The sequence below is a fragment of the Notolepis coatsorum genome (assembly GCF_963971535.1).
Source record: "Notolepis coatsorum genome assembly, chromosome: 4".
NCBI classification, from domain to species: domain Eukaryota; kingdom Metazoa; phylum Chordata; class Actinopteri; order Aulopiformes; family Paralepididae; genus Notolepis; species Notolepis coatsorum.
In genome coordinates this window covers 79057518-79072121 of record NC_140168.1, presented here as the reverse complement: position 1 = coordinate 79072121, position 14604 = coordinate 79057518, and the positions used below count along the sequence as shown (strand labels likewise).

The 14604-nt window shown below is 42.4% G+C and overlaps 1 protein-coding gene across 1 annotated transcript in view; it reads right to left on the bottom strand.

Moving 5' to 3' along the window:
- LOC311227429 (phosphatidylinositol 4-kinase beta-like) overlaps positions 1-12444 on the bottom strand; it is a 93971-nt gene extending 81527 nt beyond the window's left edge. The window contains 1 exon segment of the mRNA XM_084313068.1: positions 12326-12444. The gene's annotated coding sequence lies outside the window, so the exon portion shown is untranslated.
- Between the last annotated feature and the right edge of the window lie 2160 nt (positions 12445-14604).

Genomic DNA, 14604 nt, shown 5'->3' with positions numbered 1-14604 from the left:
CGATACTAAATATATTGCGCTATGTTGAGTATTGCGATATTAATATTGCGATATATATTGCGATTTATTCCATTTTTTCAACTGCAAAGTAAAACTTTGTCAACATGTTTTATCTAATAAAATAAAGTTCAGTCTGTTCATCTCACTTCAATAATTTTTATTGGAGAACGTGGTATTTTCTCAAGCAGACAGATGTAAACACTGTCATCTGTGTTGCATGTACCTGACAAACTGAACTGTTTGTATTACAGTCATATTCCAACTTAACTGAATGCACATGTGTGTGTGTGTGTGTGTGTGTGTGCTACTGTACTATTACAGGTATTGAAATTAACAATGCAACTTCCTTTTTTTAATATTTTTTATAAATAAATAAATATTTAAATATCGATACTTGGCGTCCCTGTATCGATACAGTATCGCCACGCAAAGTATCGCGATATACTACGTATCGATATTTCCCCCCACCACTACATACCATGTATACTACTATCAACTTAGAATATACTGCCATTCTGTTATTATTATTATTATTATTATTATTATTATTATTATTATTATTATTATTATTATTATTGTTAATGTTATTACTACTATTTCTGTTATTGTCCTGCATGTACCTCCCCTCCCACATGCTGCTATGACGCCTGAATTTCCCCAAGGAGAAATAAAGGAACACTTGAATTAACTTGTTGATACACATAATACACAGTTGTATAATACATTTCTTGAAAGCAGGTCAGTTGCATTGGAACAGGTGAAGGTTTTGGCAATTTATTCTTTTGTTCAGGTTTGAACAAAATGTTCAGACGTTAAAGATGCAGAGCGTTTTACATTCCAGAGGTTTGACACTCCTTCTTAAAACCACTGAGTGGAGCTTTAGGCCTTGTCCAGACGGAGATGATTTTGGGTGTATCTGCCAAAGTATTTTATCATATGCACGTTTTGTCCACACGGAACCGCGTTCTGGGAGCCTGAATGCGCTATTTTATGAAAACGGGTCCCAGAGTGAACAAATCTGAAGACGCCACCCTTGCGTTCCCGTCTTTACAAGCCAGTACGCATCTTTCCTGAACCGATGACGCAATAGCCCACCTCTTGCTTAACCCGCATGCGCAAACCCAGCCAACAATCTCAACATTTGTATTCTAGACATTTTCAACAAGTCAAAGGAAGACAAATATTAGCTAGCTTAACTAGTGTTAGCTCAAAAGCACAGAACCAGATGACACAAGTTGTTCCGCTAGCGATAACAACAATAACACTTCCGGTCGGGGGGTTTCAAAATAAAAGAGCGAAGTCTAAAACAGGAAAGACGTTTACTTTGTACATTTGTGGCAGCGTTACAGCATTTTCAGTGGTTTCAGTGGTTTCGTTTGGACACACATATTTCTTGAAACGATTTCATGTTAACGGAAAAAAGAAATTTGAATGAAAACAAAAAAGATCCATTCTGTCTCCGTCTGGATGTGGCCTTAATCAATCAGAGAGGGGGGGGGGGGTTGAAGTCCCACCACGTTGACTTGACAACACGTATCACTGTGTTAAAGTTCACCATCAGACCTCCACATCTCACACACACAAAGCTGATTGCAACACCCCCACCCCCCCCTCCACTTCCCAAAGCAGATGTTGCTTCTCTGAAACAAGATTTTAAAAGAACAGCCAAAATTGTGGGAAAAGCTTGGGAAAAGCTCCAGAGAGAGACAAGAAGATAGATACCAGTTTCCTCTCTGTGCGTTCAGTAGAAAGCTATCTGGCTGCACGGTAGCCTAGCTTAGCACAATGAATGGAAGCGGACATGGCCGGTTAGCCTAGGCATTGAGGGGTGGGGGGGTTACAGGGTATTGATTGAGAGAGAAGGTCAGGTTAGGCTAAGCATCAAACGTAATGCAGCGTGTACAGTAACCAGTAGGAATTAAGCAGAGAAGCCTTTGCACACTCCCATATCTGTCATTAAAAGGTCAGTAATTAGGGTTAAAAAACTGTGCAAAGTAATAAAAGCCGGGCCCTCATGCATCAACGTGTTCTACGCACAGATCTGTGCTTACCCTGTGCGTACGATCATTTCTAAGCAAAGAGTGGGATTCATCAACTTCAACTTGAACTTGACTTCGTGCTTACATCTACGCACAGTTCAGACCTGGCGTACCTAGCGCCCAGTGGTAGAATATATTATTACAACAAGGAAATGAGCTTCTGTGCATAATAACACCGGCATGTTCTGTACGAACCGTAGTTCATTATAGTTCATTGTAGAATAGCAACAGTAGTGTAATTATGGTCAAAACCCTATAAATAGCATTTGGAATAATAGATCTTTCTCTCAGAATGAATGCAGCATGGTTTATATAGCGTTATCGGAATATACGGGGTGTAGGCTACTGACTGACTGCGCTCCGCGTAGCTTGATTGATTGATTGATTGAAAAGTTTATTAACAGATTGCAGAATGGGTACAGTACAGTACAGCTCAGTACATACAATTGTTAATTGGGGATGCAGACCAACTTTCGTCTTGTTTACATCAGGGTCCCCCATTTTCAATCCATCATAAATCATAAAGCTCAACTCGTTATTATTCTGCGCAGACCGCAGAAACACGGGAACGTTTTGATTATATTTAAAAGGCTTTACGTTAAACGAAACAAGTGGAACTTCGAAGCTGTAAGCAGAATACAAGTCATATGAATATAGTGTTCTTCCCCCTTTTTACTGTATAAGAAAGAATAGAAAACGCATTGCAATGACACTATAGTGGACAGACTATGTATATGATGGGATTCAAGTTCATGTATTGAAAGGCAGGCTATCATACATGCAGTGAGATTCATTGTTCTTGTATATGCTCTCGTATTATATTGTTTATATAGGCTACCCAATACTGACATCAAAATAGATTGTAGTATGCCTCTAGAAATCATATGCAGCAGGTAGAAAATTGACGGGAGATCCATCGCGATTTGGTGCAGCAGGTAGAAAATTGACGGGAGATCCATCGCGATTTGGAATAAAATTGAGGAGAACTTTAATCCCTGGGGTATTAATCAAACAACACGGGAAAAGGCAGTCATATTCCAGCGCGGTCTTTATTAGCCGACAACAAAATAGATGCATCTAAAAATCATATAGCCAATCGAACACAACTAATAAAGGCATTCATATTACAGCACGGTTATAATGACACACAACCAACGCCAAACAGTGGTCAACGAACGGTCTTTATTAGTATTTTGAGCTGTCCAGGCAGAATTGCAGCAATGGTCTTAGGGAGCCGTTGATATCTGACATCACCGTTTACGAGTCCGCCTTTTATTTATCCCACAATACGCGATAGTGTCTTCTTGGTTCGACAGCAGTGAACAATCTTCGTGGAGTTTCTCAGGGTTCCGCTCGGGTCCGTCCATTATTTCACATCCCATGGGGGGTGTTTCCTCATTTTCATGACCATATATGGATAATCATGCACGAGCATTGACGGTAGAACAAAGTGGTATTCATCAACACGGAGGACCATAGAGCCTGCGTACGCACGTGTGATGAATGCCGACTTCCCTGTGCGTACGCTAGTTCTACATTCCGTGCTTACGTGTGGAAGTAGGTCAAGTTCTACGTCCACATTGATGCATGAGGGCCCTGGGAGTTTAAGAGATTTTTGAAGTCCATTCCAGGTAAAACGGAGCAGAGTGCACAAAAGCCCTCTTCCCAAACTCAGTGCGAACTCATGGGACTGAGGTGGATAGAAGGTCCTGAGAACACATCTGAAGACAGATTTAGTAAACAGCGAGGAAGAGGAGGTCAATATCTCCCATCACTGTGCAGGTACTATAGTCATCAATACCTTGTGTTACTGGCATCTGACGCACACACACATGGTGCTGATTGGATTTCACTGTGAGCTCAAGTCACCAAGCAATGTTTCCGTGACGATTGTTCCATAGGTTTCCATGACGATGACATTGATAAGGGGAAGGATATAGCCTATATGAAGCTGGTTAGGTTAGGTTAGGTTTACTTTATTTGTTCAAGTAAATGCACCCAATTTTTGCCAAAAGGCTAATTTCCATTGGCAGTCCCCCTGCTAGAAGGTACAGGCTAAAATCCGGTGTAAAAAAGGGTTAGCAATACAAACAGAATAAAAGCAAGATAAATAACATTAGAATAAAAACACAAACAAAAGCACATATAGTAGAACATACGATAGGGATACAGGGCACAATACAGTCATGGACACACGGACACACGGACACACGGACACACACACACACACACACACACACACACACACACACACACACACACACACACACACACACACACACACACACACACACACACACACACACACACACACACACACACACACACACACACACACACACACACACACACACACACACACACACACACACACACACACACACACACACACACACACACACACACACACACACACACACACACACACACACACACACACACCTCTCTGTTGACAATGCTGGTTTTCAATGAGCCATTCATTATTATTAATGCTTTGGTTGTGAATCGTCGTCTTCAGAGGAGCGATGATGTCATCTAACAGGATAGAAGCCAGAAGCGTTTAGAGTAGACCAAACTTTTAGTTAGTTAGTTCGCTTATTTTGGTCATTCACTTTTTCTTTACACGGTATGTACATAGAAATAAATAGTAATAAGTTATTCTTTTTCCACAAAGTGTGTCAGAATAGAAAGAAAACAATGATTGGTTCTATGTCAAATATTAAGAGAAATGTAAAACTATTCCTCGTGTTTACTGCCGTGGACCCTGTGGAACCCTCTGGAGGTCCCCTGGGGGTCGGGTCCCTGGACCCCACTTTGAGAACCGCTGGCGCTGACCTTTAGAAAGGAGGTGAATCCAGCAGTCTGTGTGGTCAGAGCTGAGAAGAGTAAAAATAGTGTGTGTGCGCGTGTGCGTGTGCGTGTCTCTGTGTGTGTTTTGTTATTATTTTCCCACCTGCTCTCCTCACTTCAGAGACAGAAAACACACACACACACACACACACACACACACACACACACACACACACACACACACACACACACACACACACACACACACACACACACACACACACACACACACACACACACACACACACACACACACACACACACACACACACACACACACACACACACACACACACACACACACACACACACACACACACACACACACACACACACACACACACACACACACACACACACACACACACACACACACACACACACACACACACACACACACACACACACACACACACAGGGTTTCCCATGCGGTCAGGGCCTGTGTGTTACTGGGCTGTGTGATGGTCTTAAATGATGTAATGCAGACCAGATGAGGGAGAGACCCCCGGTGATAACACACAGCTGGGGCCAGTGAGTCATGGGGCCCCGACTGGCCCCCGAAGCCCCGCCCTCCCAGTAGACCCCAGTGTGTGTGTGTGTGTGTGTGTGTGTGTGTGTGTGTGTGTGTGTGTGTGTGTGTGTGTGTGTGTGTGTGTGTGTGTGAGATAGCTTCCAGATGCTGAGTTTTTCTGGGGCTGCAGGCGTGGGCGGCTGTCTACTCCACTCCACTCCTCTTCACACACACACTCTCCATCTCTCTTTCACTCACACACACACACACTCCATCTCTCGTTCACACAGACACACACACTCCATCTCTCGTTCACACAGACACACACTCTCCATCTCTCTTTCACTCACACACACACACACACTCCATCTCTCGTTCACACAGACACACACACTCCATCTCTCGTTCACACAGACACACACACTCCATCTCTCTTTCACACAGACACACACACTCCATCTCTCTTTCACACAGACACACACACTCCATATCTCGTTCACACAGACACACACACTCCATCTCTCGTTCACACAGACACACACACTCCATATCTCGTTCACACAGACACACACACTCCATCTCTCGTTCACACAGACACACACACTCCATCTCTCGTTCACACAGACACACACACTCCATCTCTCGTTCACACATACACACACACACACTCCATCTCTCTTTCACACAGACACACACACTCCATCTCTCGTTCACACAGACACACACACTCCATCTCTCTTTCACACAGACACACACACTCCATCTCTCTTTCACCACACACACAACACACAACACACAACACACACACACACACGGTTTCTCAGGAAACCCCTCCTCTGCTACTCCTCCCAGTGTCATGAATTCATTGCAGCCTGAGAGACAAGACACCAACACATCACCACCATAAGTCAAAAGGACTTTACCGTCCGGCGCCTATTTTGGCTGGGAAGCTATTTTGTTTGTGTTTCTCAACATGCCGCTTCCAGATGCAGCGGTGGAGCTGTCTGTCTGTCTGTGTGTCTGTCTGTCTGCCTGCCTGTCTACCTGTCTGTCTGTCTGCCTGCCTGTCTGTCTGTCTGCCTGCCTGTCTGTCTGTCTGTCTGTCTGTCTGTCTGTCTGCCTGTCTGTATGTCTGTCTGTCTACCTGTCCGTCTGCCTGTCTGTCTACCTGTCTACCTGTCTGTCTGCCTGTCTACCTCCTCACAGTGTTACTTTTACTTTCTAAATCGACACTTTACAATTTTACACTTATTACTGTACATTTTACTGTATATTACATGTACACATATCTCAGAATGTATATCCCTGACTGTTAAGTCTTATTTTATTCTTATTCATGATTTTTTACCACCTAAAATGTTTACTGTGAGCGATCTGTGGTGCTGAATTTCCCTCGGGTCAATAAAGTACTTCTATTCTATTCTATTCTATTCTATAGACCATTAGTAGAACAAACGTTTCTATAGCAACAAGCTTAGCTCAAGACCACAATCTCTCAGTGGCCTGGCCTTGATCGGAGAGGCTCTGTTTGTGTGTGTGTGTGTGTGTGTGTGTGTGTGTGTGTGTGTGTGTGTGTGTGTGTGTGTGTGTGTGTGTGTGTGTGTGTGTGTGTGTGTGTGTGTGTGTGTGTGTGTGTGTGTGTGTGTGTGTGTGTGTGTGTGTGTGTGTGTGTGTGTGTGTGTGTGTGTGTGTGTGTGTGTGTGTGTGTGTGTGTGTGTGTGTGTGTGCGCGCGTGTGTGTGTGTGTGTGTGTGTGTGTGAAAGATGAGATCATGACAGCATAGAAAGCGGGAGATAACAGACATAAAACAAGAAGATCTCCACCAGAGATGAATGGGAGGGCTGTTAACTCGGAGACATCCCAGTGTGCTCTCTGTGTTGTCTCCACAACATTACAACATTCATTCACGCCCTCTGTTTTCAATTAGACCATCAGTGTAAAAAGGCACTCACACATTCCTGCATTCCAAACACACACACACACACACAAGCTGTGTGTAGACATGTGACTCATGTTAAGCCCCTAGCCCCCTACCCAAATAATTCTTCAATTATAATACCCAAACCACCACAGGACATGAATGAATGAATGAATGAATGAATGAATGAATGAATGAATGAATGAAAACTTTATTTAACAGATTGCAGAATGGGTACAATACAGTACGGCTCAATACACACAATTGTTAAGGGGATGCAGACCAGAGAAAGACGTTTGTCTTGTTTACATCAGGGTCCCCCATTTTCAATTCATATCGACATTTATGACATACACAACATACATGACATTTATGGCATAGGGACATACAGGTATTTAGTACTGATACATTTGTGACATAAACGGTATTCAAATATACAGTACTGTTACCCATAGATCCTGACAGAGTATATGATGGGGAGGGGACTGTACATTAGGAGGGGGTGGGTGGGTGGGAGAGAAATATACATACGGTGGGGTGGAGACTGTACATTTGGAGGGGGTGGGTGGGTGGGAGAGAAATATACATACGGCGGGGAGAGAATATATACATGCGGTGGGGAGGAGACTGTCTATTAGGAGGTGGTGGGGGGTTTGGGCATTTACGGTGGCCAGTGTAGGTCTGTATATATATAATACCACAACCACCACAGAACATGTAGGTCTGTAGATATAATATGACAACAGAACATGTGGGTCTGAAGATATAATACCACAACCACCACAGGACATGTAGGTCTGTAGATAATAGATATAATATGACAACAGAACATGTAGGTCTGTAGATACCACAACCACAAGGCACTATTCAGACCAGGGCTGTCCCCCTTGTCGCTTTGGTCTTGCTTAGTTGTTTTATGGTCATTTTCCCAAGTTGAATGACTTGTTTTTATTACGCATACAGGACATTTGTAGATAACATCAACTACAGGCGAATCGATTAGCCCAATTGACAAGGTCCTATGACGAGCCTGTTAGTTGAATTTAGGAACAAGATTTTTTATGGGAAAATCAACTCCTGACGGTCTCTTGGTATGTACAATCAGCCAACGTGAACAACATGCAGCATCACTGTACATAATAATGCTATAACATTGTACATTTGATTATCACTATTATTCAGTAGTACTCAGTTATATATCTTATATCCAGTTTAATCACCTGTACATTGTTATTGCACTTTACTGTTACATTTGCACTCACTACTATAGTGTATTTATACTTGTATCACTGTACATAATAATACTATACATACATCAGATTACAGTTGGCCTATACTGTTTATTTGTACTCGTATTTCTATATTCAGAGTTAATAATATTGTTTACACTGTTTATTTGACTCGTATTCTTATATTCAGATTTAATTTTATTGTCTATATTTATGTCTTTCTACAATTACCCTGCCTACTACCTGTACCTCCCCTCCCACCTCCCCCATGCTGCTATGATGCCCGAATTTCCCCAGGGGGATCAATAAAGGATATCTTATCTTTATCTTATTACAATATGGTTGCCATTCTGGGCTTTGCACCCTAATAATCCCAATTGCTGTTCATGGCATTGAACTACATGATAATGCAAAGTGTGATGTCATACAAAAACTCTCATTTTGAGAGAAATTCATCATTAATTTGGATGATAGAATTGCAGATGACAGAACCGGCAGACACAAGTTAAGCTACTAGCAACAGACACTATAACACTTCCTGTCGGGGGGTTTCAAAATAAAAGAAACAGGAAAGACATTTATTTTGTAGATTTGTGGCATACACTCATTATCTTGAAACGTTTTAGTTTTTACGGAAACCTTAAAACCAAACGAAAACTAAACAGATCAAAATTGTTTTAGTCTGGACAAGGCCTAACACTGCAACCTTATCTGCTTATCATCACACACACACAATCGCGCACACACACAGTAAAAGGCGACCCCTTGATTCCTTATCATTGATGCCTGGGTGAGATCCATTACCATCTGAAGTCTCACTCTCTATCGCTCGCTCACACACACACACACGCACGCATTTAGTATCACTGCTCCCAGGTCAGGTAATAGAAAGTAGACAGAGTACTGTTGCCTATGAGAGGAGCGTTTCCATCGGAAAGACGAGGCTCCGATTGAATATTTTATTGTAGCACACAAACAGCAACCTGATCTCTCTCACTGTCTGTCTCTGTAACTGTCTGTCTGCCTGTCTCTGCATCTCTGTCTATCTATCTATCTATCTATCTATCTGTATCTTCCTACTATACTAATATGTCTTTAAAACTATGCATGCACTCATCACTGCAGCAAGTTTCAGCACTCTTTGATGAACATTGTTACTTGTTACATTGTTACATTAGTTGTAAGAGTCGTACCCTTCCTGCTGACTTGTCGTACAGAACTTGTAAGTCGCGTTGGATAAAAGAGTCAGCTAAATGTAAAATGTACAGTATCTTTGAATCTATTTCTGTTTGTGTGTCTGTCTTCTCTTACTCAGTTTATGTCTGTCTGTCTGTCTGTCTGTCTGTCTGTGACACACAAACACTCCAACACCTCTATCAACGCCAAAGACACAGTTGGTTTAGCCCTTTCACTGCCACACTACCAAAGGGTTAACCATTTCACTGCGACAATACAGAAGATTAACCCTTTCACTACCACACTACAGACGGTTAACCTTCTGTAGTGTGGTAGTAAAAGGTTAACCTTCTGTAGTGTGGTAGTGAAAGGGTTAAAGTGCACTCTGACCCAAGGAGTTGTTGTTTGAGTGGACAACACGTGTGCACTTGACAGGTAAACAACACCAGAGAGCCAGACAGCTTTCAAAAAAAGACAACCTTGGGACATGCTACTGCCCAGGGCAAAGTGCCACTGTGATGTCACACTAGTGACAACACCAGCCCCTCGGGACCAGATAGATAGGCACTTCACAGAAAAACCAACGCAGATTCATTATGCACAACCTCTCACATATCCCAAAGGCTCTAAACATGTTTAGCATACATCCATTTAGTTTGACAGCTATCGGGAGTTAATGAGTTTTGTCATCTATACCATTTAATTCAGCTGTAATTAACACAAGGTGCCTCACACACAGAGCCTTGGGATATGTGTGAGATTATGTGCAAAATAAATGGTTATTTTTCACTGAAGTGCCCATTTAAGCAAGGTAGCTGAATCATAATCTGGTAAAGGTGTTTGGAAATTATCCTGTTTGATTTACAAGTCTATACGTTGTTTCTCTTCAGACGGGTAGGTCTGTGATTCTCCACATGAGGTCGAGGGGTCCTTGACAGGGCTTCCAGTGGGTCCCCGGAAAAATGGGGGAATAGTTTCACTAATTCGTTCACTACAAGTCTGTTGTGATCAAAAGGTTTCACTGCGGTGTCATCTCCTCGGATACTGTTTAACTGATGAATTCTGAACTTAAATCATGTTGAATAACAAAACATCTTTTCAGGTGGGGGTCCTTGAGACAATGTCTTATCAAACGGGGGTCTTTCTGCCATGTGTATCAACAAGGGGCTCCTTGGTATGAGGGAAGATTGAGGACCAGTAGAAAAGGTCAATTCAGTACCTCAGACGAAGAACCATTTAAGTCAGATTTAGGTTTTCAGCAGAACAATGTTTTCACTTTATTATCTAAAGATGGTAAGTTAGAGTGTTGTATTCACTCATTAGTTAAAGACAGTAGAGGTTGAGTACTTCATTATTTAAAGATGGTAAGATAAGAGTGTTGTGTTCATTCAAGTAAGACAGTAGAGGTTGAGTCGTTTATTATCTAAAGATGGTAATTAGAGTGCTGTGTTCTTTCATGGTTAAAGACAGTAGAGGTTGAGTAGTTTTCTTGTGATATAATATTCACACTACCAAGTGATTTAGATTAACTTCACAACTGCAAATACATGGTTATCGGTGCAAGGGTTAAATTGCATGGCATGTTGTATCATGCTAAATCTGTCATAGAAAAAACTGTACAAACCTGGAAGACCAGATAGGCTAGATACATCTCAGATTGCACTAGAATATCCAAAAATAAAACCGAATAGCTTATATTTCTAATGTAGACATGCGGTAATAGACCGTTTCAAAGTGACAACAATGACATTCTAGAAGAAGAAAAACACCAAGTTTATTTCCTCTTGCAAAATGTTTCGCTAATGCAATAATAACCGACAGGAAATGCATTCGGGTCCAAACTGTTCCCTGGCAACAAACCGAATGGCAGTGAAAGAGTCTTGCAGAAATATCAGACATAAACCCCCTGCTGAATAACAGAGCAATTTGTGGCATTCCTTAAGAAAGCTGAGTCGACTAAACGTTTGAGGGAGAGAGGGATAGAGAGAGAAAGCCCTGGACGTACCCGACAGGAGAGGTAACTCTCGGTCATTTCATTTCTAACAACCTACTGTTGTCGCTCTCTTACAACGTTGAAGACTTGCGAAATACAGTATATATTTTTTTTATCGATTCGATTTGACCATCGTTATCGCATCAGAAAAGGCGTTTTCCCCACGTTGAGTAAACTGATCACTGCATTCACAATAATAAAAACAAAAGTTGGACACTGATCCGGTCTCCCCCTGCAGAACCCACACACACAGACCAGCCCGAGCCTGAGCCGCTCCCTGTCAGGACCACAAACAAACCAAGACCACTACCGACCATTTCATTGTTTTAAAAACAGAAGACGGGAAAAACAGTAAAGCACCGGGCGCTCGGTATTAATTTAACAACGGCATCATAATGATCGGCTACATAATCACCGTTTTTATAGCCGGTATTTCCCCCCTGGCGGAGGCTATACAGTCAGATTTAGCATACTGCGTCTCTGGGAAGAACAGAAGGCTGAGGAGAGGCGCTCATTCCTGCCGTGTGAAGAGAGAAAAAAACCAGGCGCATCCAAATAAAATGTATTATTATTATTATGATGTACATCTATATCCGTGACGAACCTTACCTTGTTCACAGAACGGTTTGTTGTTGTGTTCAGGATCTCGGTCTATCCATTGGGTTGTTTGTTTTTATTCCATATGGGGGGTAAGGGTAACGACTCGTCTACTGGCGCACAGACTGGAATCTCATACCGGGCTGGAGCGCCGATGTTGCGGAAATCCAAGCGGGGAGAGAATGCAGCAGGTCCGCCTCTCCGAGGGCTACAAGCACCCGTGACGTCTGTGTGTGGGGGGGGGCGAGCTATTCCTCTGGCATCTCTGTTGATCTACTCAGACTGACACCATAATCATAAATAATCATCATCATCGTCACACACTCCCACAGACCATCTATTCTATAACATCACCACGAGCTATCTTTAGGCATCGACAAAAATTAGACCCTTATGGCATTTCCGTTAATTATTTATTCCCCGGCACTGCCAACATTGAGTTGTGAATATATAAAGGTGCGTTTTTCCAGTTATACTTCTTTAGATGAGATGAGAATAGATTAAATGTAGTGTCATTATAGAGCACAAGTACAGTACAACGAAAATGTAACAGTAATTAAACTGGACAGGTGATTAAACTGGATATAAAACATCTAAATGAGTACTAGTGCTAATCAGGTGTATGTATAGTGTGTTATAGTATTATGCTGTACAGTGATGATACAGTTATAAAGACACTATAGGACAGGCATATATAAGCATTGTGCATATTGTATATTGTGTGTGATGACTGAATAAAAAAACTACTACTACTATAACATCCTTGTTATAAAATTGAAAACGAATAAGAAGGGGTGTGGGGGGTGGTTGATTGATTGAAAACTTGGAGGTGGTTCGGTGGGGGGGGGGGGGGTGTCAGGAGGGGTGGGGGGGGAACACTGTACAAGCAAAACTGTACATTGGAATATTGACAACCATACTTGGTCATTTACTGTACATTGGAGGGGGTTGGGTTAGGACATTTACATGGGCCAGTTTCGAATTGCAGTCTCCCGTAGGTGTTCTTTTAGAGTGTTTTTGAAAGTGGGTAGTGATTCACATTCCTTTACAGCTTTGGGTAGGGCGTTCCACATTGATGTGGCATAATTGCTAAAACGTGTTTAGTCCCTTGTTTGAGCCGAATCTGGGTTTAACATGATTTGTGGAGCTCCCTCTGGTGTTGTGATCGTGGTATTCACTGACCTTTGGGAAGTATTTTGACATGTACATGGGTACCTTGGTCGTGTAGTGTATCTTGTAGACCAGGCCCATTGCAAGTTGCTGTACTCTGTCGTCTACTCTAAGCCATCCTATAGGTTGTCAAAGTGGGCAGGGGTGAGGTGGGTTCTAGGAGTCAGGTCAAGCAGTAGTCTGACCAGTTTGTTTTGAGATGTTTGTAATTTTGTTTTTAGTGCCTTTGAGGTGCTTTGGTACCATGAGGTGCAAGCATAGTCGAAGTACCCTTGAATGAGTGCTCCTGCCAGAGTCTTCAGGGTATTCTTGTTTACAAGAGAGGAGATCCGGTACAAGAATCGAGTTCATTGGTTGACTTTTTTTTATTACATTGGATGCCATTTTGTCACAGGAAAGATTAGACTCTAGGATGGAACCCACCCAGGTAGGTAATTTCATCTTTCCTTGTGACAATATTGTCACCCACTGTAACTGAGAAGCCGTCGGTCTTGCTGAGTTTGTTATTTGAACCGAAGAGAATGGACTCTGTTTTGCCCATGTGTAATGATAGTTTGTTATCGGCGAGCCATATACAGATTTTGCCTAGTTCCGAGCTGAGGGTTTTTTCAACCTGTAACTTGTTCTTGTCAGAGACCAGCAAGGCTGAGTCGTCCGCAAACAGGAACAAGTTGCAGTCACAAGCTGACGACATGTACCGGATCTCCTCTCTGGTAAACAAAAATACCCTGAAGACTCTAACAGGAGCACTCATTCAAGGGTACTACGACTATGCTTGCACCTCATGGTACCAAAGCACCTCAAAGGCACTAAAAACAAACATCACAAAACAAACTGGTCAGACTACTGCTTGACCTTACTCCTAAAACCCACCTCACCCCTGCCCATTTTGACACCCTAGGATGGCTTAGAGTAGACGACAGAGTACAGCAGCTTGAATGGACCTTGTCTACAAGATACACTACACCACTAAGATACCCATGTACATGTCGAAATACTTCCCAAAGGTCAGTGAATTCCACGACCACAACACCAGAGGGAGTTCCACAAATCATGTTCAACCCAGATTCGGCACATTGATTGATTGATTGATTGATTGAAAAGTTTATTAACAGATTGCA